At 46.8% G+C, this 23,042-nt stretch overlaps 1 protein-coding gene across 4 annotated transcripts in view; it reads left to right on the top strand.

The window, feature by feature from the left end:
- Positions 1-23,042, top strand: part of AHCYL1 (adenosylhomocysteinase like 1) — a 494,269-nt gene that overhangs the window by 55,821 nt on the left and 415,406 nt on the right. The gene's annotated exons all lie outside the window — the stretch shown is intronic.

Raw genomic sequence — 23,042 nt, 5'->3', positions numbered from 1 at the left:
GTCTGATGCGATGATGGGCTGCGGGGGTCTCTAGCTTCAGGTCGGTGCTTCCTCTTTCCATCACAGTGTGGCAGACTGTTTGTCACTCTCCAGCCCGGGTGGTCTCTGGGGATACACTATCCTTCCTCTGCTGTATTCTACGCCACGGGTGTGCTGATTCTTGTGATGCCCCAGCGGTGCACGGGGGGGGGGGTCCCCGGGTCCCCCGGGTCCCCCGGGGTTCCCTGTTTTTTTGTTTTTTTTTGGAAAAACAGAAAAACTTTTTCATTGACAGACGCAGCTCCATATCTTCTTAGACCATTGGGTTATGCTCCTCCCATCAGGAATAGGACACTAGGCAGGAAAAAGATTTACCACACCTATGGGGCTGTCCCTGTAGGCATAACCCCACACACTCTGCTACAGCCCTTAGTTTGTTTCTGCCTAGTTAAGGAGTAGGACCTAGTTCCCTGCTGGGACTTCGGTCTTAGCTATTTAAAAGGGAAATTTTTGTTATATGTAATTTTTATTTACTAGTTCAGAGTTCCTGGAGAACTACAAGCAACAGCCATCTGGATTTCGGAGTGGATAATTGAGATCCTTAAGGTCTCCCAGCCTGGCTAGCGAGTGTGAGCAGGTTATAATCCAGCACAAGGCTTCGCCACGACAGAGCCCCGATGGGTGGGGACGAGCCTGCGAGTGGACCGTCTCGCTGGAGCGCCCTGAGTTGCAGCGTACCCCTTGGCTGCCAGCATCCCCACCCAGTGGGAGGTGGTCTGTTTCGGAGTGGCGCCCACCTGGTACCGTGGTATGGTGAGTAATGCTGTCCCCCCAATCCACTGACGGTCTCAGGGTGGACGTGGGCCTCCTCTTGGGAATAGTCGGACCCTCGGGAGATCCCTCGATTCCCCTGCCCCCCCCGCCATTCCCCTCCTTCCCTTAGCAGGTTCCTACCTCGGGGGGCGGTAATATTACAGTTGCTGCCCCTGCGGGGGGGGTGATTGTCCTGGTGGGGTCTTTCCAATGACACTTGTCTGGGGCCTGGGAGACCGCATGGCGTGCCGTGGGGGGCATCATTTTGCTGTAGATTCGTTCTCATTATTTTCCATTGACAATATATGGGCAGCCATTTTCTGTTAGTTCCCCATAGGAATGCATGGGATGGCCATTTTCATGTAGTCCAGATCGCTGAACAGGCAGCAGGCATGGCACATTTGATTTAGCAATGACCCAGGCATTTATTTTTTATTTTTTCATTTCACAGAACATTACAGCAAGCCTCCTGAGGGGTTGGGCAATGTTTTTGTGGTCCCCTGTAGGTTTTCCTTACTCACTCTACTTTCAGATTGTTCTGGATTGGGATTTGCAATATCGCTAGTGCGGCGGTGGGATCGTGATTTTGCGATCTTTTAAAAGTGACACTGCATTATTTTAAATCAGTGTAAAATGGAGTCCCAAAACAATGTTTTATCTACAGACCCCCTCAATGCGGCTGCAGGACCCTCTGGGTCACAGTCCCTGTCTGCTTTTACAGCAGTCTTGGAAAGCCTGGTGTCAAAGGTAGATTTTGTGTGCAAGAGTATTGATAGCCTCAAAAGTCCACTGCCTTCACCTCTATCGGTGGTATCCTCAGATTCTGAGGCAGATATGGCCGCATCCACTCCTAAGGGGGTTTCTGGTTTTCATTGGAATGAAGACATTGTGCTGCCTTCACTTTGTCCCAAGCCCAAGCATCCCAAATAAATTGCCATGCATTCTTTGGATGTGGTTCGGGCACTCAGGGTTTACCTGGCGGCCACTGAGTGCCCGAACCACATCCAAAGAATGCATGGCAGAAAATCAGATGCTCTTTTGTCCTTACCGAGGGACCTTGTAAAGGATTGGCTGCGTCTGCTGCAACCATATCTAGATGGATCACGCAGACGGTTGTTCAGGCTTATTCACTGAGGGGTCAGGTTCCTCCTTTCCCTGTGAAGGTGCATTCTACTAGGGTGCTGAGTGCCTCTTGGGCTTTTCGCAATCAGGCGTCGGTGATGCAGGTTTGCAAGGCGGGAACTTGGTCATCTGTGCATATGTTCACCAAATTCTACAAAGTAGATGTGTTGGCATCTTCGGATGCCTCTTTTGGCGCAAGGTTTTGCAGGCTGCTGTTTAACCACTTAAGCCCCGGAGGATTCGGCTGCTCAAAGACCAGGCCCTATTTTGCGATTCGGCACTGCGTGATTTTAATGGACAATTGCGCGGTCGTGCGACGCTGTACCCAAATGAAATTGACGTCCTTTTTTTCCCACAAACAGAGCTTTCTTTTGGTGGTATTTGATCACCTGTGCAATTTTTATTTTTTGCGCTATAAACAAAAAAAAGCGAAAATTTTGAAATAAAAAAAATATTTTTCACATTTTTTAATATGAAATTCTCAAAAAAAATGTAAAGATTTAAATTTTTTAACATTTTAGGCCAATTTGTTTTCTGCTAAAACAAATTTTCCTATTATTCCTTAATAAATAATTAAGTGTAGATCAACGTTTGGCTCTGGGCACCATCAAGGGCCAGATTTCCGCCTTAGCTATTTTGTCCAAAGGCCGTTGGCGGCGAAGTCCCTGGTTCACACTTTTGTGCAGGGAGTTCGCCATCTGGCTTCTCCGGTTCGATACCTGGTGCCTCCGTGGGATCTTAGTTTGGTACGGTCAGTGCTGCTTCAAAAGCCTCCTTTTGAAAATATTTGAGAACTTTCCCTGCTCACTCTGTCGCAGAAGGTGGCTTTCTTAGTAGCTACTACTTTTGCACGTCAGTTGTCGGAGTTGACTGCCTTGTCCTGGTAGTCACCTTACCTGGTGATTCATAGGGACAAAGTGGTGTTGCAACTCTGTCAGTTGTTCCTTCCTATGATTGTCTCATAGGTTTCATTTGAATGAGGATATTGTGTTACCGTCCCTATGTCCTAAGCCGAAACGCCCTAAGGAAATTGGCTTACATTCCTTGGATGTGGTAAGGGGCTATTCGGGTGTACCTGGCGGTGACTGAACCAATTCGAAAGTCTAATTTTTTGTTGGTTCTTACAGATGGATCTCGTAAGGGACAGGCTGCGTCCGCTGTGCCCATTTCCAAGTGGACCAGGCAGACGGTGGTGCATGCCCATTCTATTAAGGGTCAGGTTCCTCCTTTCCCTGTTAAAGTGCATTCTACGAGGGGGCTCAGTGCCTCCTGGGCCTTCCATTATCAGGCGTCAGTGGTTCAGGTGTGCAAGGTTGCTACATGGTCATCTGTACACACATTTTCAAAGTTTTGAAAGGTGAATGTACTTGCATCTTCAGGAGAAGCGTTTGGCCGCAAGGTTTTGCAGGCTGGGGGTGCAGAGGCTTCCACTGCTTGAGGGTGAAATTTTTTTCCTGGTGGTGAGCTCCTGTTATTAGTTAAGCTCCTGTTTTTACCTGGTTGGCTATGTTTAGCCTTGTTGGGAATTCTGCGCATTGCTGTGTTTTTTCCCACCCCTCATATTGACACTGCTTTGGGACATCCCAGTGGTCCGTGGTCTGAAGATATGGAGTTGTGTCCATCAGTGAATGAAAAAGAATACTGGATTTCTCTATCATCCATTGACAGACGCAGCCTCATCTTCATGAGCTGTGTGGGTTATGCTGCCACCTACAGGAATAGTTTAGGCAGTACGTTAGTACAAAGTTTTAGCATATACATGCCCATGGGGCTGTCCCTCCAGACATAGCCCTCACAGACACAGCCCAGCACATGGTTTCTGCCTAGAGAAGGAGTAGGACCTAGGTTTTCTGCTGGGACTCCGGTCTCAGTTTTTTTATTCTTTTCAGAATATTTTCTTTTATTTCTCTTTACTCACTTGCTAGCTAGTGTTCAGGGAAGAATTTTCCTGGTGATCTACAAGCAACGATGCCAGCTGGAGCATCACACTGGATATTCTAGATCCTTATGGTCCCCCCAGCCTGGCCTACGAGCGTGAGCAGGTTATAGTCCCGCACTAGGCCTCGCCACGACGGTGCCCCTTTCCGGATGGGGACGAGCATGCAAGTAAATGTCTCGCCGGGACGCGACGACCTGGAACACCCTGATTCGTAGCGTACCCCTCTTCGGGTGGGAGGCAGTCTGCCTGGAGCGGAGCCCACCCGGTCCATGGTATGGTGAGTAAATGTGCCCCCCTTTGCCCCTGCTGGCCTTGGGGAGTATGTGGGCCCTCTCCTGGGGATGATGGGATTTGTGCCTCCCAAAAGATCCCCGCTGGCCTGCCCGGTGACCGGTCTGTGCGTCCTATCCTCCCCCCTTCTGTGTCCCTGCGGTGGCTGTGTGTCTGGAGCACCTGGCGCCCTTGGGGGCGGGGGGAAAGGTGACATAGTACCTTGGGCTTGCTGGTTCCTGTTATGGTTCCTGAGCCCTCCATGTGTCGGTCCCTGGCCGCATGGCTCGCCGTGGGCGCCGCTATCTTAGGTGTGGGCAATGTGAATTTTTCCCCATAGACTTGTATGGGGCAGCCATTTTCCCTGAGCTTTCTATTGATCTGTATAGGCAACCATTTTTGTGTAGCTCTTGTGCTATGCTGAGCAGCGTGACCTTTCCTCAGGCGACATCACTTCTTGTGCATTTGTTTCCTGCTGCTGGCCGAGGTCACTTCCTGTCTTTCTCTCCATGCTGCTGGATCGATCAGGAGGACGGTTTGTCTGAGGTGGTACAGTACTTGGGGGTCCCTGCGGACGTATCCTTGCACATTCTACTGTCAGTTTAGTTTAAGGGGTTTCCTGCAGATCTGTGTTCGGTGGTAAGTGCCACGATTGTTGCTCTTAAAGCGACAGTACTCCGGTTTTTGCAAATTGCAATATGGAGTCCCAAACTGTGATATCTCTGGCCGCGATTTCAGCAGCTCTGAAAAGCTTGGCGACAAAAGTTGATTTAGTCATGAAAAAGGTTGATAGCCAAAAACAGCCGTTGCCTTCTCCATCTATGGAGGTGTCCTCTGATTCAGAGGCTGAAAGGGTTGCCCCGGACGCCCAGACACGGGGCAACTCAATCGGAAAAATCTAAGTCCGGACAATCTGGACCTGCAGACAAGTCCTCGGCTGCATAAATGGGTGCCCTCACCCGAGTCTGGGGTGGGGGGACTTCTTTGATTCTTTCATGAACCCTGGACCTCTTTGATTCAGGACAAATGGGTTCACAAACTGATTTGATTACAAGATACAATACAAGATCGAATTCTGGTCTCGTCCATCGGACAGGTTCTTCCTATCCAATTTTCAATTATCAGTGATTGTGCCGGTTCCCGCTCAGGAACATTTTCAGGGGTTTTATTCAAACCTATTCACCGTGCCCAGAAAGAAGGCAAGGTGCGTCCCATCCTGGATCTTAAGGCCCTGAACCACTTTGTGCGGGTACAGAGGTTTCTGATGGAGTCCATCCGCACTGTAGTAGCATCTCTGCATCAGGGAGATTTCTTAGCCTCCATAGATCTCAAGGACACATAGCTACACATCCCTATCGACGCTGGACGCCATCGGTTTCTTCGCTTTGCGGTAGCAGAGGAGCGTTACCCTTTGGTCTCGCCTCTGCTCCCAGAGTGTTTACCAAGGTTCTAGCACCAGTATTAGCACTGCTGCGCCGGCGGGGGATTGCAGTACTGGGGTACCTGGATGATTTCCTGTTGAGAGCGGATTCTCATTCAGCCTTGTTGGGGATCTGATGATCACGGTCAGAACTCTGCAGGAGTTTGGTTGGAACATCAATTTCAAGAAATCCGCACTGACTCCGATTCTGAGACTGGATATTCTGGGCTTGACTCTGGATTCAACCTTGGCAAGGGTTTTTCTTCCTCCGGACAAGCTGCAATAGTTACAGAGGGCGATTCAGTTGTTGGACAACAATCTGTCCTCTCTACGAGTTTGCATGTGAGCCTTGGGTCTGATGGTATCGACCTTCCAGGGAGTTCCATTTGCTCAGTTCCATACAAGGCCTTTGCAAAGGGAGATTCTTGTAAAAATGGAACAAGGATCCAAAGTCCTTGGATTCTTTGATTCGGTTTGCCGCAACACAAAATCTGCTCTGTTGTGGTGGATTCAGTCTCCAGCACTGTGTGAGGGTAAGTCCTTTCTTCCGTTTTGGGCGGTGGTAACCACAGATGCCAGTCTGTCGGGCTGGGGCGGGGTACTGGGGAAGCTCTGTGCCCAGGGTACCTGGATGATTGAGGAGTCAAAACTTGGATGACTCGTCTGCCAGGTTGTCCAGTTCAGATTCAATCAGACAACACCACGGCTGTGGCTTACATCAATCACCAGGGGGCACCAAGAGTGTCTTGGCGGCCAAATAGGTGGTCGAGATTCTGGCCTGGGCAGAAAGCTTTGTTCCAGCCCTCTCTACTGTACACATTCCAGGTGTGGAAAACTGGCAGGCGGATTACTTGAGTCATCAGGTGTTGGATCAAGGGGAGTAGTCCCTACACCCGGAGGTGTTCCGCCTACTGTGTGTTCGGTGGGGGACTCCTGAGGTAGATCTGTTTGCCTCTCGCCTCAACAAGAAGGTGCAGAGATTTGTAGCCAGGTCTTGAGATCCTCTGGCCGATGCCACAGACGCAGTGGTGGCTCCTTGGGGTCGGTATCGGCTGATTTATGCATTTCCTTCATTGAAACTCTTGCCAAGGCTTCTGCGCAGGATAGAGGTGGGAAACATTCCGGTCATTCTGGTGGCTCCAGACTGGCCTCGCCAATCTTGGTACGCAGACCTGATCAGGCTGGTCGCTGATACCCCTTGGAGACTTCCTCTCAGGGATGATCTGCTGTCTCAAGGTCCGATCTTCCATCCTGCTTTACAGTCGCTGGCTTTAACTGCATGGATGTTGAAAGTCAGGTGTTGAGAGATGGGGGTCATTCTGACTATGTGATTCCTACACTCTTGAAGGTTAGGAAGTCAACTTCCAGGAAGCTCTACCATCATACGTGGAAATTGTACATTTCTTGGTGTGAATCTCTGAAGGCGCACCCTCGCTTGTTTTCGCTAGGGTTTTGGCCTTTTTTGCAGAAAGGGGTTTAACAGCTGTTGGCTTTGTGTATTATCAAAGGAAAAGTTTCGGCTTTGGCTATATATTTTCAACCCCCGTTAGCCACGCATGTCCTAATCCGGACTTTTATCCAGGAAGTGCGCCATATGGCTCTTCCGAGGCCATCCCTGTTACCTCCGTGGGATCTAAATCTGGTGTTTATCTGTTCTTCAAAATCCTCCTTTTGAAAAAATTTGGGAGATTTCGCTGCTTTCTTTGTCTCAGAAGGTTGCCTTCTTGGTGGTGATCACTTCTGCTCGCAGGCTATCTGAATTGGTAGCGTTGTCTTGTTGCTCACCTTATCTGGTGATACACAGGGATAAGGTGGTACTTCGACCTAATCAGTCATTCATTCCTAAGGTGGTTTCTGATTTTCATCTGAATGAAGACATTGTGTTGCCTTTTCTTTACCCTAATCCCCAGCATCCTAAGGAGTATGCCTTGCATTCTTTGGATGTGTTTCGGGCGATCAGGGTTTATTTAGAGACCACTGAGTCTTTTAGAAAATCACACGCTTTTTTCCTTACTGATGGACCTCGTAAGGGATTAGGTGCTTCTGCTTCAACCATTTTCAGATGAATCAGGCAGACGGTGGTACAGACCCTGTGGTGTCAGACACTGAGGAGTCAGGTTCCTCCTTTCCCAGTGAAGGCTCATTCTACGAGAGCATTGAGTGCCTCTTGGGCTTTTCGCCATCAGGCGTCGGTGATACAAGTTTGCAAGGCAGCAACTTGGTAGTCTATGTATACGTACACAAAATTCTACAAGGTAGATGTGTTGGCATCCGCGGATGCTTCTTTTGGCTGCAAGGTTTTGTAGGCTGCAGTTTAAAAGAGAACTCTGTTTTGTTTCTCTTTGAGGGTTCAATTTTTTCAGGTGAGCTCCAGTTGTTCCTGGTTGAGCTCCATGTTACCTGGTTGGCTAAGTTTAGTCATTGGGGACTTATGTTTTGTTTCTGCGTTGTTTCCCACCCCTCATAATTATACTGCTTTGGGACATCCCTATGAGTCATGAAGATAAGAAGCTGCGTCTGTTAATAAACAATAGAGAAAACTGGATTTTTATAAGAACTTACCGTAAAATCCTTTTCTCTGAAGTTCATCGACAGACGCAGCACCCTCTACTTCTGAGGTATGTTTTTTTTGTCTTCTATACACTGCTTGCAAATAAACTGTTTGATGATAGCAAAGCCTGAGGGGTTATGCCTGCAGTAACAGCCCCATCGGCGTGGTTACATTTTTTTTCCTGCCTAGTGCCTATTCCTAGAAGGAGGAGCATAAGCCTACAAGTCATGAAGATAAGGAGCTGCGTCTGTCGCACTTCAGAGAAAAGGATTTTACGATAAGTTCTTACAAAAATCCAGTTTTCTCTATTGTTCATCGACAGACCGAGCTCCCTCTTCATTACTAGTAGGGTTATGCTCCTCCCATCATGAATAGGCACTAGGCAGGCAAAAAGCTTAACCACACCTATGGGGGCTGGTGTGGCATAACCCCTCACACCCTGATATCTTTAATCAGTTTTGTTCTGCCTAGTGTTAGGAGCCCTGCTGGGACTTCGGTCTTGGCTGTAACAGGGAAAGTTTGTGTTTTTTTTATTTTTTCACTAGTTAGTTCCTGAGGACCAAGATCCAGAGGAGCTACAAGCAACAGCTGGCTGTGGTTTTCGCACTGGATAATCTAAATCCTTAAGGTCTCCCAGCCTGGCCATCGAGCGTGAGCAGGTTATAGTCCAGAACTAGGCCTCGCCACGACAGTGCCCCCGATCGTTGGATGGGGACGAGCCTGCGAGTGGACCGTCTCGCTGGGACGCACATGACCTGGAGTGCCCTGAGTCGCAGCTTCCCCTTGGCTGACAGCACCCCCATCCCCGGTGGGAGGTGATCTGTCTCGGAGTGGCGCCCACCTGGTACCGTGGTATGGTGAGTAAATATTGCCCCCAAAAACCCTGGAGGTCTCAGGGCAGTCGTGGGCCCCTCCCTGAAATGGTCGGACTTTAGGGGCTCCCTCGGTTCCCTGGCACCTCGGAGGACAAATCTAGATACCCCTCATTCTCCTACCCCTAGCAGGTTTTCACCTTGGGGGGCAATAATAATGCGGTTGTTATGACACCTTTTTCAGGGGGGTGAATTGTCCTGTGTGAGTCCTTGGTCAGGGACTTTTAGATGCCTATTGTTTTGGGACCCCTTTTGTGAGTCCCAGAGACTGCATGGCGCACCACAGGGGCCGCCATTTTGCTGTGCTTCATGACTTCTGTGTTCCCATTAAGATTGCATGGGCAGCCATTTCCTATTATTCCCCATTGAGAATGTATGCGTGGGCATTTTCTTGAGGTCCATGGGCTGGACAGGCATGCAGCATGGTGATTATACAGATAGAGGCTGATTTCTCTTCCTGTGCAGTTAGTTTCAGTTTCGTTTTTGCAGATCGTGCTGGCAGCTCCCCTCTGGTGTGGTAACGTTTTTTTCTGGGGTCCTGTGGGTTTTCCCTTTCTGCTCTGCTATTATTATATATATTATGAGGATTTGAGAGCCCGCGCTGTGATGGTGGAGCCACGTTTTTTTCACGGTCTTAAAAGGACATACCTGCAAAAATTCTGTTACAGTAACATGGAGTCCTAGGACAAAATTTCACCTGCAGACCCCCTGGGAGTGAGACTCCAGTTCCCAGTCTCAGCCAGAGATTGCAGTTTTTTTTACAAAATTTGATGTCATTAGATATGACCATTTCTGGTGCTGCCAGCTGCAAATGTCTTCACCTCCATTAGCAGGGTCTTCGGTCTCTGAGATAGATCTGGTCGCCGCGGACGCAGACCACTTTCACGGGTCGATGTCTTCGCATTCTGACGGTGAAGAGGATGTGTCCTCATCAACCGCAGTGCGGGAACGCGCATTGGTGAAAGCTCTGAAAAGTTTATGTGCGGGAAACTCTAAAATTGGCTGATGAACCTACAGCGTCAGGTGCGCAGGTGTCTTTTGGCTCCTGCAAATTCCCTAAGTCGGGGAAAGCGTTTCCTTGCCCAGAATTGTTTCACTCCATTGTAGATGAACAATGGAGACACATTAAGCACATGTTGGTGGTGCCTAAGCGTTTTGCACGCCGTTACCCGTTTACTGAGGCGGTGTCCAATAGGTAGACTGTTCCACCACAAGTAGATTCTCAAGTGGCCAGGTTAAATAAGGCTACTCTGGTACCGGTGGAAGAATCGCCAACTTTTCCGGATTCGGTGGATAGACAGGTGGAATCATTGTCCCGCCATTTACACGTGGTGGCAGGTCACATGTTAAAGACTATCTTTGTGAATGTTCTGGTAATGCAGACTGCTACTGAACGGGTGAAGTTACTTAAAAGTAACTTTGAAACTGCACCGCTTCCCCCCACGGTGCTGGAATTACTAGACCAGTTGGCTCAAGCTCTGGTATTCATGTGTGATATGTCCCTGGATTCTTTTTTTTTTTTTTTTTAATAAATGTTTTATTGATTTTCAAAGTACTGTACTGTTAACAACAATAAAAAAGAAAAGAGAAAACAAGAAATGTAAATATACATCTCATAGAAAATTATCAGTACAAATGTATCCCATATTCCATCCACCCAAATCCTCCCTATCCCAGCCCCTCCCCCACCTACTGATCAATTTCCCATTTTTGATGTGGTCTCAGATCTAAACCAAATTCTAGTATTTATCCTGTATCTTCCAGCAAGATTTCCAGATATTTATCAGATTTTTTTTTAAAATCTTCCCATTTTCCCAACATATTTTTAGGTTGTTCTTCCCTGTTTCCCAGATATTCCATATTATATATGTAATCCACTCTATTACACCATTCCTTTAGGGTTGGGCTCTTTACCTCTAACCAATTACTTGGGATAGCTCCTTTAGCTGCATTTAATAAATTTGGAACCAATGAAGTTTTGTATTGTTTTGAAAGGTATTTTTGTTCTATGGAATAGACACCACCAGGGATCATCTAAAACATCAACTCCTGTCATTTCAGTGATCTTACGTCTAGCTTTTGACCAGTAATCTCTAATTTTGGGACATTGCCACCATATGTGGTACAGTGTCCTCTTGTCCCCACATCCTCTCCAACACCGCTCTGTTTTTTCCGGTTGATATTTATGTGCTATTGCTGGGGTTATGTACCATCTAGATAAACATTTATAATTTAATTCTATAGTACCAATATCTATAGCTGAGCAGTATGAGGCTCTCAATACCATATTTATTGTGTGATTTGACAGTGATTCACCTATTTCCTTTTCCCAATTTATAACGAAAGGAGGGATCTCCTTGCCAAGGCATTCCATCAACATTCTGTATATTTGAGAAATAATGTGTTTAAACTTTTTAGTCGAGTTGCATTTCTACTGTGTTCATCTCTTTCTCCGACCTAATTGGTTGTGGTAATGAATTAACAAAATGCCTCAGCTGGAGATACCTCCATTCGTTAAATTTAATGGTATTTTCATCTAAATTTATGAAAATTTTTAATTTGTGATAAGTCCTAATTTTACCTTTATAAACAATATCTTTTAATAGAGTATTGCCTATCCAATTGTTGGGATATTTCTCATTTTCCGGTGGAAAATAATTTGTGCCATTTAGTGAGATCAAAGGGGAATTCTATTCCCATTTGAACTGTTTTGTGATGCGATCCCAAATTTTATAAACTACCTTTGTGAATTCAGGGAATTCCTGCTGGGGATCTCTATATTTTGGTGGAATCCATATCGTTTTATCTAATTGAGTGTTATTCTGTGTATTTTCAATTTCTAACTATCTTTTCCCAAAATTCCATTGTCCATGCTATCATTCGTGAAATTATTACTGCTCTGTATTATCTTTCCATATCTGGTAGTGACAACCCTCCTTGTGATTTATTTGTAGTAAGAACCGCATACTGCACCCGGGGTTTCTTCTCTTGCCATAAGTATTTCATTAACTTTATTTTAATAATCCTAAAGAATGCAGCTGGAACATCAATTGTTAACTTTTGAAATGTATACAAGATTTTAGGTAATAAGAGCATCTTAACCATAAGCAATAATTTACATTTTTTCTGATATTCGTTTTTATCTCATTCAATAAGGGGAAATAATTAACTTGGTAAAGATATTTTATTAAAATAGTTAGATATATCCCTAGATACTTTAATTTTGATTTTACCCAGGTAAAGGGAAATAATTTTTCAACCCTTGTTCCTCTTCCTTATTTAACCATATGTTCATAATTTCAGATTTTAAAGGGTTAATCTTAAAGTTCGATAACTCACCATACGCTTTAAGTACTTTTAGAATAGTATTGATGGAAATTTTGGGGTTAGTAATATAGAACAGGATATCGTCTGCGTATGCAGCGATCTTATGTTCATCTTCTCCTACTTTTACTCCACTTATATCTTTATCTTGTCCTATTTTTGCCAATAATGGTTCTAATGTTAATATAAACAATAGGGGCGAGAGAGGACACCCCTGTCTCGTCCCGTTATTCATTTCAAATGTTTGTGATAATTCCCCATTTACCTTAACAATAGCTGTAGGGTTCTTATAATAAAGCACTGGTCTTCAGTCCCGGGATTCAGCTTCGTTTGTGGCCAGGATGTCAGCAGTGTGGATTGCGATTAGGGGCTTGGTATGGTTGAAATGCTGGTTGGCTGACCAGGCCTCAAAAAAGGCTGTGGCTGATCTTCCGTTTACAGGGGAAAGGCTGTTTGGATCCTCTCTGGACGAGTTGATCAAAGGTATCATGGGGGTGGGGTGGGTAAGAGCATTAATCTGCCCCAATCTTCTTAAGGTAAGGGGCCATGTCCTAGGCGGGGGCCTTCCTTTAATGCTCATAAATAGGGATGCACCGAAATTTCGGCCACCGAAATTATCGGCCGAAAATGAGCCTATCCCATTTCGGCCGATAATGGGTTAACAATGCCGAAATTAATAGCCGCCGTGAGGAGGGCGCAGCGCAGGTTTTAAAAGTCCCGCCTCTGGCCGGCAGCCGGCCTCTCAATGACGTCCCTACTACTACGATGTGTGTATGAATGAAGTGTCATACCAGGCGGGAGGGCAGGCGAGCGGCCGCTAATAGATATAACTATGTGATCCTTCCCTGTCAGCGGGACTGTGTGTGAATGAACTGACCTGACACCGGGCGGGAGGGCGGGGGGAGCGGCCGCTAATAGCTGTAACTATGTGAGCCTTCACTTACCTGTCAGGCATGTATCTCCACTGACAGGGAGGTGAAGCGCTCACATAGTTATAGTTATTAGCGGCCGCTCCCCCCGCCCCCCGCCCGGTGTCAGGTCAGTTCATTCACACACAGTCCCGCTGACAGTGAAGTGAAGGCTCACATAGTTATATCTATTAGCAGCCGCTCGCCCGCCCGCCCGCCCTCCCGCCCGGTGTGTCACTTCATTCATACACACATCGTAGTAGTGACATCACCGGGAGGCGGGCCGCCGGGCCAGAGGCGCTTCTTTTGAATGAAGGGCATCGGAGGAGCACTCAGCAGAGTGACAGTAAGGAGATTGAATCGTTGGGATGGGGAGGGACGCTGAGGCAGTGGGGGGGGGGGGGGAGCTGAGGCGAGCTTACCGTTGGTATTAGTATTATGTAGCATGAGGGGTTAATGTATTGTCACTGCTGGTCACTGATGCATTAGTGACCGACCAGTGGCAGTTAATTAACCCCTTTGTGCTGCATTAGTGCAACCAGTATCAGTGCAACCAGTGTTAATTAACACTGATACTGGTTGCACTAATGCAGCACAAAGGGGTTAATTAACTGCCACTGGTCAGTCACTAATAGATGAGTGACCAGCAGTGGCAATACATTAACCCCCTCATGCTGCATAATACAAATACCATTGGTAATTAAATTAACCTCTTGCCAACCCATCACAGTACATATACTGTGACAGGGTGGCAGCGACAGGTGTATGTCGCTACCTGTTTTTGGTGTATGCCCATGTTCTATCTATTTTAAATTTTTTTGGGGGAAAAAGTCATTTTCGGTTTCGGTTTTCGGCCAAAGGCATACTGCATTTTCGGTTTTTGCCCATAATTTTCATTTCGGTGCATCCCTACTCATAAATGTCTTTTTCGTGCCTCCGGGTCGTAAGAGAAAGAAAAATCGTTCAGGTCTTCTGGGGGTCCCAAGAAGCCAATGTTGGGAAAGACTAAGTCCGAAAAATCTGGACCTGCCGACAAGTCCTTAGCTGCATGAAGGGGCACCCTCATCTGATTCTGGGGTGGAGGGATGTCTTTGTTTCTTTCAGGAACCCTGGACTTCCTTGATTCAGGACAAGTGGGTTCACAAACTGATCAGGGTACAAGATCAAATTCTGGTCTCGTCCATTGGTCAGGTTCTTCCCGTCCAATCTACAATTATCCCCATTCCAGTTACTGGAATGGGGATAATTGTGTGGAATGTGTGGGGCGGTACAAGATTTGCTGTCGCAAGGAGTGATTGTACCGGTTCCATCTCGGGAACAGTTTCAAGGGTTTTATTCAAACATAAAAATAAATACAGAAAGTGCAGCGCAGTCAAATTTAAAGTAAAACTTGTTGCTAAAAAAAGTGACCCATATATAGGTATAAAAATATATTGTAGATAAAAGATCAATACACCAAGTCCAATTTGTAGCTCAAAGCTAAAGTTCAAAATAAAAAAGTTCCACTGTTAATTGAAGCCAGAGACATAGAAGTGTAGAGGGAATCATCAGTGGATGAAAACAGGGTACTGACAAGATTGCATACAAGCTGACTTCTCTAGTGCAGCTAAACTCCCATCACCCAGGCATTTTCTGCCTCTCACCTCCAGACTAAGACCCTGCAGGGTCGAACGGCATGTACTCAGGCTATGGACAAAACCAGCTCCAGTCCTTGTATCTTATCCTCTTTGGATAGCTCAGGATTTAGTTATAAGCCATTTGCACATTTGCATGTAAGAAGAGAGGAAGGAAACATCTAGCGCTCTTTGTATAATTTAAAAGCTTTAATTAAGTAGATATGCACTTACAGAGATGAAGCCAAACACGAGCATTGGGTGTACAGCTGTCGCATTGGGTGTACCAAGATGGCCGCGGGTGTCACGTGATCACCTCCCCGTTTATTCAAACCTATTCACAGTGCCCAGAAAGGAGGGCAAGGCGTGTCCCATTCTGGATCTCAAGGCTCTGAATCGCTTTGTGCGAGTACAGAGGTTTTGGATGGAATCCATCCGCACAGTAGTGGCGTCTCTTCATTAGGGAGAGTTCCTAGCCTCCATAGATATCAAGAACCCATATCTACACATCTCTATTTACGCTGGACACCTGCGGTTTCTTCGCTTTGCAGTAGCAGAGGAACATTATCAATTTGTGGCGTTACCCTTTGGTCTCGCCTCTGCTTACCAAGGTTCTTGCTCCGCTATTGGTTAGGGTTACGCCAGCGGGGGATTTCAGTACTAGGGTACCTGGATGATCTCCTGTTGAGAGCAGACTATCACTTTCTGGGGGATTTGGAGATCACTGTCAGGACTCTAAAAGAGTTTGGTTGGAACATCAATTTCAAGAAATCCGTGCTGACTCCTGTCCTGAGACTGGAGTGTTTGGGCTGGACTCTGGATTCAGAGTTGGCGAAAGTTTTTTTTCCCCCAGACAAGCTACAAAAGTTGCAGAGGACGATTCGGTTGTTGCTGGACAACAATCTGTCCTCTCTGCATGCTGGCCTTGGGTCTGATGGTATCGACCTTCGAGGCGGTCCCCTTTGCTCAGTTCCACACAAGACCGTTGCAAAGGGAGATTCTGGTCATATGGAACAAGGATGCAAAGTCCTTGGATTCTATGATTCGGTTGAGCCACAACACAAAGTCTGCTCTGTTGTGGTGGATTCAGTCTCCAGCTCTGTGCCAGGGCAAATCCTTCCTTCTGTTGTTTTGGACAGTAGTAACCACGGACTCCAGCCTGTCAGGCTGGGGCGGGGTGCTGTGCTCATGGTACCTGGACAATGGAAGAGTCAAAACTCCAGATAAATGTTTTGGAGCTGAGAGCAATAAAGCTATGTCTGCGTCATTGGATGACTCGTCTGCAAGATTGTCCAGTTTGGATTCAATCAGACAACGCCACTGCTGTGGCTTACATCAGTTACCAGGGGGGCACCAAGAGTGTCTTGGCAGCCAAGGAGGTGGCCGAGATTCTGGCCTGGGTGGAAAGCTTTGTTCCAGCCCTCTCTGCTGTACACATTCCAGGTGTGGAAAACTGGCAGGTCGTCAGGTCTTGGATCAAGGGGAATGGTCCCTGCACCTGGAGGTCTTTTCATCTCCTGTGTGTTCGGTGGGGCACTCCTGAGGTCGATCTGTTTGCTTCTTGCCTCAACAAGAAGGCTCATAGGTTTGTAGCCAGGTCTTGAGATCCACTGGCCAACGCCACAGCCGCACTGGTGACTCCTTGGAGTCAGTATCGGCTGATTTATGCATTTCCCCCATTAAAACTTTTGCCGCGGCTTCTGCACAGGATAGAGGTGGAATGCATTCCGGTGGCTTCGGACTGGCCTCGCTGGTCTTGGTACACAGACCTAAAAAGGCTGGTCGCCGATACTCCTTGGAGAATTCCTCTCAGGGAAGATCTCCTGTCTCAAGGCCTGATCTTCCATCCTGCTTTAGAGTCGCTGGCTTAACCGGCATGGCTGTTAAAAGCCAGGTGTTGAGGGATAGGCGTCTTTCTGATTCTGTTATTCCTACGCTGTTGAAGGCTAGGAAGTCGACTTCCAGGAAGATTTATCATTGTATGTGTCATACATCTCATGGTGTGAATCAATGAAGGTGCATCCTCGCTTGTTTTCTGCAGAAAGGAGTTGAACAGCGGTTGGCTTTGGGTACAATCAAGTCTTGGCTTTGGCTATATATTTCCAACACCCATTAGTTACGCATGCATTGATTCGTACTTTCATCCAGGGAGTGCGCCATATGGCTCCTCTGAGACGGTCTCCGCTGGCTCCGTGGGATCTCAATCTGGTATTATCGGTTCTTCAAAAGCCTCCTTTGAAAAAAATCGGGAGATTTCTCTGCCTTTGTTGTCTCAGAAGGTTGTCTGCTTGGTGGCTATCACTTCTGCTCGCAGAGTATCTGAATTGGCGGCATGGTCCTGCCGCTCACCTTATCTGGTGGTACTCAGAGATAAAGTGGTACTTCGTCCTAATCAGTCATTTCTCCCTAAGGTGGTTACTGATTTTGATTTGAATGAAGCCATTGTGTTGCCTTCACTCTGTCCTAAGCCCATGCATCCTAAGGAATATGCTTTGCATTCCTTGGATGTGGTTCGGGCGATCAAAGTTTATTTGGAGGCAACAGAATCTTTTCGAAAATCGGACTCTCTTTTTGTCCTTTCTAATGGAACTCGTAAGGGATTGGTTGCGTCTGCTGCGACAATTTCCAGATGGATCAGGCAGACGGTGGTACAGGCTTATTCACTGAAGGGTCAGGTTCCTTCTTTCCCGGTGAAGGCGCATTCTACGAGAGCGCTGAGTGTCTCTTGGGCTTTTCGTTATCAGGTATTGGTGCTGCAAGTGTGCAAGGCAGCAACTTGGTGGTCTGTGCATAAGTTTACAAAATTCTAAGTAGATGTGTTGGCTTCTGCAGATGCTTCTTTTGGCCGCAAGGTTTTGCAGGCTGCAGTTTGACAGAGAACTCTTTTTTTAGTTTCTCTTTGAGGGTGTAATTTTGTTCTGGGAGAGCTCCGGTTGTTCCTGGTTGAGCACCATGTTACTTGATGGCTACGTTTAGCCTTTGGAGTACTTACGTTTGTTTTTTGCGTTGTCTTCCCACCCCTCATAATTATACTGCTTTGGGACATCCTTACTAGTAATGAAGATGGAGATGCGCCTGTTTACGGTAAGTTCTTACAAAAATCAATTTTTTTTTTGCGATCTAGACCATGAATCTGCACCAGCAGACTAATGACACTTAATTTAAATTACATTTTTAACAATTTTTCCTTTACATCTACAAGGTTGATTGGGATTGGAGTTGGGGACTCAGGCAGCTTTACATCCTGTCAGGAACCCAGTGAGAGTTGTAGTCCAAGTAAATGTGGAGATTCTTGTCTTTTTAATTAAACTTGCAATTTTCACTTTTTTATTTTGTTTGCATGCATTGATTAGCAGTCTTACATATGAATTTCTTTTGCAGGATCCACTGTGGGGATTGTGAGCAATCTTGGTGATCATATCAGGGCTAAGAAGGAATCTGCATTAGCCCCTGGAACCTGGCTTCAATATCGTAAAGATAAGGATCCAACTCCCTATCACTGTCCCTCTATTACACTCTCCCTCATGCTGTCACTTATTCTCTCACTCTGTGTGTCCCTCTCTCTCAATCTCTTGGTGACAGTGGAAGAGAGAGTGACAGAGATAGGCATATGGGACTGTAGACTGCACTTTAAATCCTGACAATTCTTAAATATAAATATAGAAATAAAAAACACATACAAATAAGATGGATTTTGAAATGGCCCGTCACCTTTATTGGTATAAATTAATCCATGAAACTTTATTAAAACATAAATAAGAATAAATATATATATAAAATAAACTTTAAAATCTAAGTATTAAAATTCACTCAGTCATGGAACTCGAGTGATGACCAAGAAATCTTTAAACAAAGTCCCCCCTTGATACAAGGGTGACAGAACCACATAATGGTGCCACAACAGAGTAGGTGTGAGGGGAGCTCGCCGAGCCGATCCAAGAGACTGAGGAGAAATCGGCCGCGCAGGCCATTATATAACCCAAAACACGTGACGAACATTATAGCGGCTCACGTGTTTCCTGCTCAAGCGCCACATGCTTTTCCCCTCAAACTAGCGGCTCACATGTTTCCCGCTCAAACGCCACAACGCTCAAACTGCTTAAGAAATTCTCCTCAGCCCTTAAAGCTGTACTAACCCAACTAAATTAAATATGAAAGCTGTCTATAAATTGGAATAACTTGTGGGGCAGTCCCATTCCCATGCCATTGGGCACTTCAAGGGCGCCCCCTAAATGTGGAGTCACACTCTGTCACTCTCTGTGGCAGTAAGCGCATAACACTGTGCATCCATTTCACTCACAGAGAGTGTGTCAGTGAAGTTGTGAAATGACAAGTGCATCTGTTTCCCTTCCTCATAATCTCTGTGTAACTCACGCTCCATCCTAATGTCTATGCCACTCACTCTCACACTCTGTGAGACACAGTGACCTAGAGAGAGTGACACACACTCTTCGTAATACTCACCCTCTCACAATCCCTGTGTCACTCCATCATACACTCCCAGTAAGACACAGACCTTGTCAGTGACACTCATCCACTCTTATACCCTTTGTTTCACTTGATCTGTCTCACACTATGTGTGAGAGAGAGACGCACACTGAATCACACTCTCTGCGTGACTGTCTTTCACAGAGACTGAGACAAAGTGTCACCCTTTCTATGTCACAGACAGCGTGAATCCTCTCCATTGAATAAAGGGTACTACAGGGAAGAAAGGAGAGGGGGATCCTTTTGTGTGGGAAATATGTATTGGTTGCCAGCGACTTTTCAGTTGCCACGGCCAGTTGTCCCAATTTCTGGTTTAAGCCCCACAACCACTGCTGGGAACCCGTACATGGCTCCCACTCCCCCGCCCCCCAATGAGCATCTTTAAAAACAGAATAGAACCCACATGATTCTAAATGCACCATGGGGTGTACCTTTACTCTCACCAAATAAAACACGTGGGTTCAATTCCGTTTTCAAAGATGCTAATTAGGGGCGGAGGGGGGGGGGGGGCTGGGTTTGTGGGAGCCATGTACGGGTTCCCAGCAGTGACTGTGGGGCTCAAACCAGGAACTGGGACAACTGGCCGTGGCAACCAAAATTCCAGTGGCAACCAATACATATTTCCCACACAAAAGGATCCCCCTCTCCTTTCTTCCCTGTAGTACCATTTATTCAATTGAGAGGATTTACACTGTCTGTGACATAGAAAGGGTGACACTCCGTCTCACAGTCTGTGTGAAAGACAGTCACACAGAGAGTGCGAGTCAGTGTGCGCCTCTCTCTCTCACATAGTGTGAGACAGGTCAAGTGACACAAAGGGTATAAGAATGGGTGACCGAATGGATGAGTGTCACAGACAGTGTCTGTGTCTTACTGGGAGTGTAAGATGGAGTGACACAGAGATTGTGAGAGGGTGAGTATTACAAAGAGTGTGTGTCACTCTCTCTCTAGGTCACTGTGTCTCACAGAGTGTGAGAGTGAGTGGCATAGACATTAAGATGGAGTGTGAGTTACACAGAGATTATGAGGAAGGGAAACAGATGCACTCTGTGTCACACACAGTGTCATTTCACAACTTCACTGTCTGTAAATCAGTGAGAGAAATGGATGCACAGCGTTATGCGCTTACTGCCACAGAGTGACAGTGTGTGACTCCACTGTCTGTGTTACTCTCCCACACTGTCACCCAGAGATTGAGAGAGGGACACCAAGAGTGAGAGAATAAGTGACAGCGTGAGAGTGTGATAGAGGGACGAGAGTATAATAGAGGGACAGTGATAGGGAGTTGGAATCCTTATCTTTACGATATTGTAGCCAGGTTCCAGGGGCTAATGCAGATTAATTTTTAGGCCTGAAATGATCATCAAGATTCCTCACAATCCCCACAGTGAATCCTGCAAAAGAAATTTGTGTGTAAGACTGCTAATCAATGCATGGAAACAAAATAAAAAAAATGAAAATCGCAAATTTAATTAAATCGACAATAATCTCCATATTTACCTGGACTCCAGCTCGCAGGGGGGTTCCTGATAGGATGTACAGCTGCCTGCCTGAGCTCCCATCTCCAATCCCTATCATCCTTGTAAACGTAAAGGAAAAATAATTACATTTCATTCAAATTAAATGTCATTAGTGCAGATCACTGGTGCAGATTCATGGTCTAGAGATCACAAAAATACGATTTTTTATTAAACACTTAGCAGAATGTAAATTTCCGACTGTCACCTTTTTACTTATAATTATATAAATAATTGGAGCCAGCCAGCTGTGACATCAGTTGGACATTCCATCAACCCCTCGCTATGTCCAATTGTGCACAGCCCAAATGCACAAATACACTGTGCTATATATACTATTGTGCTGAATGTAACACACTAAGCTTTAAAAGAACACACACAGCACATTATATACAGCACAGTGTGTTAAAGGAGACGTACAGCAAAAGCTTGTTTGACTGTACTTCTATGGATTACAGGAGTGCAATTCGTTTTGCACTGCTGTAACCTGTTTTCAGACTGAAGTCCGCTATCTGCTGACGTCACAGAAGTCAGTCCAGGCACCGCTTCATCACGACAATGGAAATCGGGATCCACCAGGTGCCTGGACCAATGCCCAGCTCAGCCTCTCAGCAAGCCGCTGAGAGCCTGAGCTCCCTGCCCCTCCACAGCCCAAAGCACCAATGAGCAAAGAGAGGGCAGAGCTTAGGGAGCTGTAAGAACCGAGCGATCGGCAGTGTTCAATTGCTCGGTTCTCAGTGCAGAGGTGAAGGGGGACAGATGCAACATCGGACGAATACTGCATCCACCTAGGTAAGTATAATTGGGGGGGAAAAAAGTCATACATCTCTTTTTAAATACCACACAGAGTGTATACATCAGGTGTCCCCATCAGAGTGCTCCTTTACATTACAGTCCCCATCAGAGTTCTCCTTTACATCCGGAGTCCCCATCAGAGTGCCCCTTTACATCAGTGTCCCTATCAGAGTGCTCCTTTACATCAAAGTCCCCATCAGAGTGCCCCTTTACATCAGGTGTCCCCATCAGAGTTCTCCTTTACATCCGGTGCCCCTTTACATCAGAGTTCCCATCACAGTGCCTCTTTACATCAGTGTCCCTATCAGAGTGCTCCTTTACATCAGAGTGCCCCTTTACATCAGTTGTCCCGCCGAGAGTGCCCCTTTACATCGGCTGTTCCCATCAGAGTGCCCCTTTACGTCGGAGTCCCCATCAGGGTTCTCCTTTACATCCGCAGTCCACATCAGAGTGCCCCTTTACATCCGGTGCCCCTTTACATCAGAGTTCCCATCACAGTGCCTCTTTACATCAGTGTCCCTATCAGAGTGCTCCTTTACATCAGAGTGCCCCTTTACATCAGTTGTCCCGCCCAGAGTGCCCCTTTACATCGGCTGTCCCCCCCCAGAGTGCCCCTTTACATCGGCTGTCCCCCCCAGAGTGCCCCTTTACATCGGCTGTCCCCCCCAGAGTGCCCCTTTACATCGGCTTCCCCCCCCACAGTGCCCCTTTTACATCGGCTGCCCCCCCCAGAGTGCCCCTTTACATCGGCTGTCCCCCCCAGAGTGCCAATTTAGACCACCAGAGTGCCCCTTTACATCTGGTGTCCCCATCAGAGTGCCCCTTTACATCTGGTGTCCCCATCAGAGTGCCCCTTTACATCTGGTGTCCCCGTCAGAGTTCCCCTTTACATCTGGTGTCCCCATCAGAGTGCCCCTTTTACATCCGGTGTCCCCACCAGAGTGCCCCTTTACATTGGGTGTCCCCACCAGAGTACCCCTTTACATTGGGTGTCCCCATCAGAGTGCCCCTTTACATCTGGTGTCCCCATCAGAGTGCCCCTTTTACATCCGGTGTCCCCATCAGAGTGCCCCTTTACATCCGGTGTCCCCACCAGAGTACCCCTTTACATTGGGTGTCCCCATCAGAGTGCCCCTTTACATCAAAGTCCCCATCAGAGTGCCCCTTTACATCAAAGTCCCCATCAGAGTGCCCCTTTTACATCAGGTGTTCCAATCAGAGTTCCCCTTTACATCAAAGTCCCCATCAGAGTGCCCATTTACATCTGATGTCCCCATCAGAGTGCCTCTTTACATCCAGTGTCCCCACCAGAGTGCCCCTTTACATCCATTGTCCCCACCAGTGTGCCCCTTTACATCCGGTGTCCCCACCAGAGTGCCCTTTTACATCTGGTGTCCCCATCAGAGTGCCCCTTTACATCAGTGTTCAGAT

This window comes from Pelophylax lessonae (genome assembly GCF_965119305.1).
Source record: "Pelophylax lessonae genome assembly, chromosome: 2".
Classification (NCBI taxonomy): domain Eukaryota; kingdom Metazoa; phylum Chordata; class Amphibia; order Anura; family Ranidae; genus Pelophylax; species Pelophylax lessonae.
This window is presented reverse-complemented; position numbering and strand designations above follow the sequence as displayed.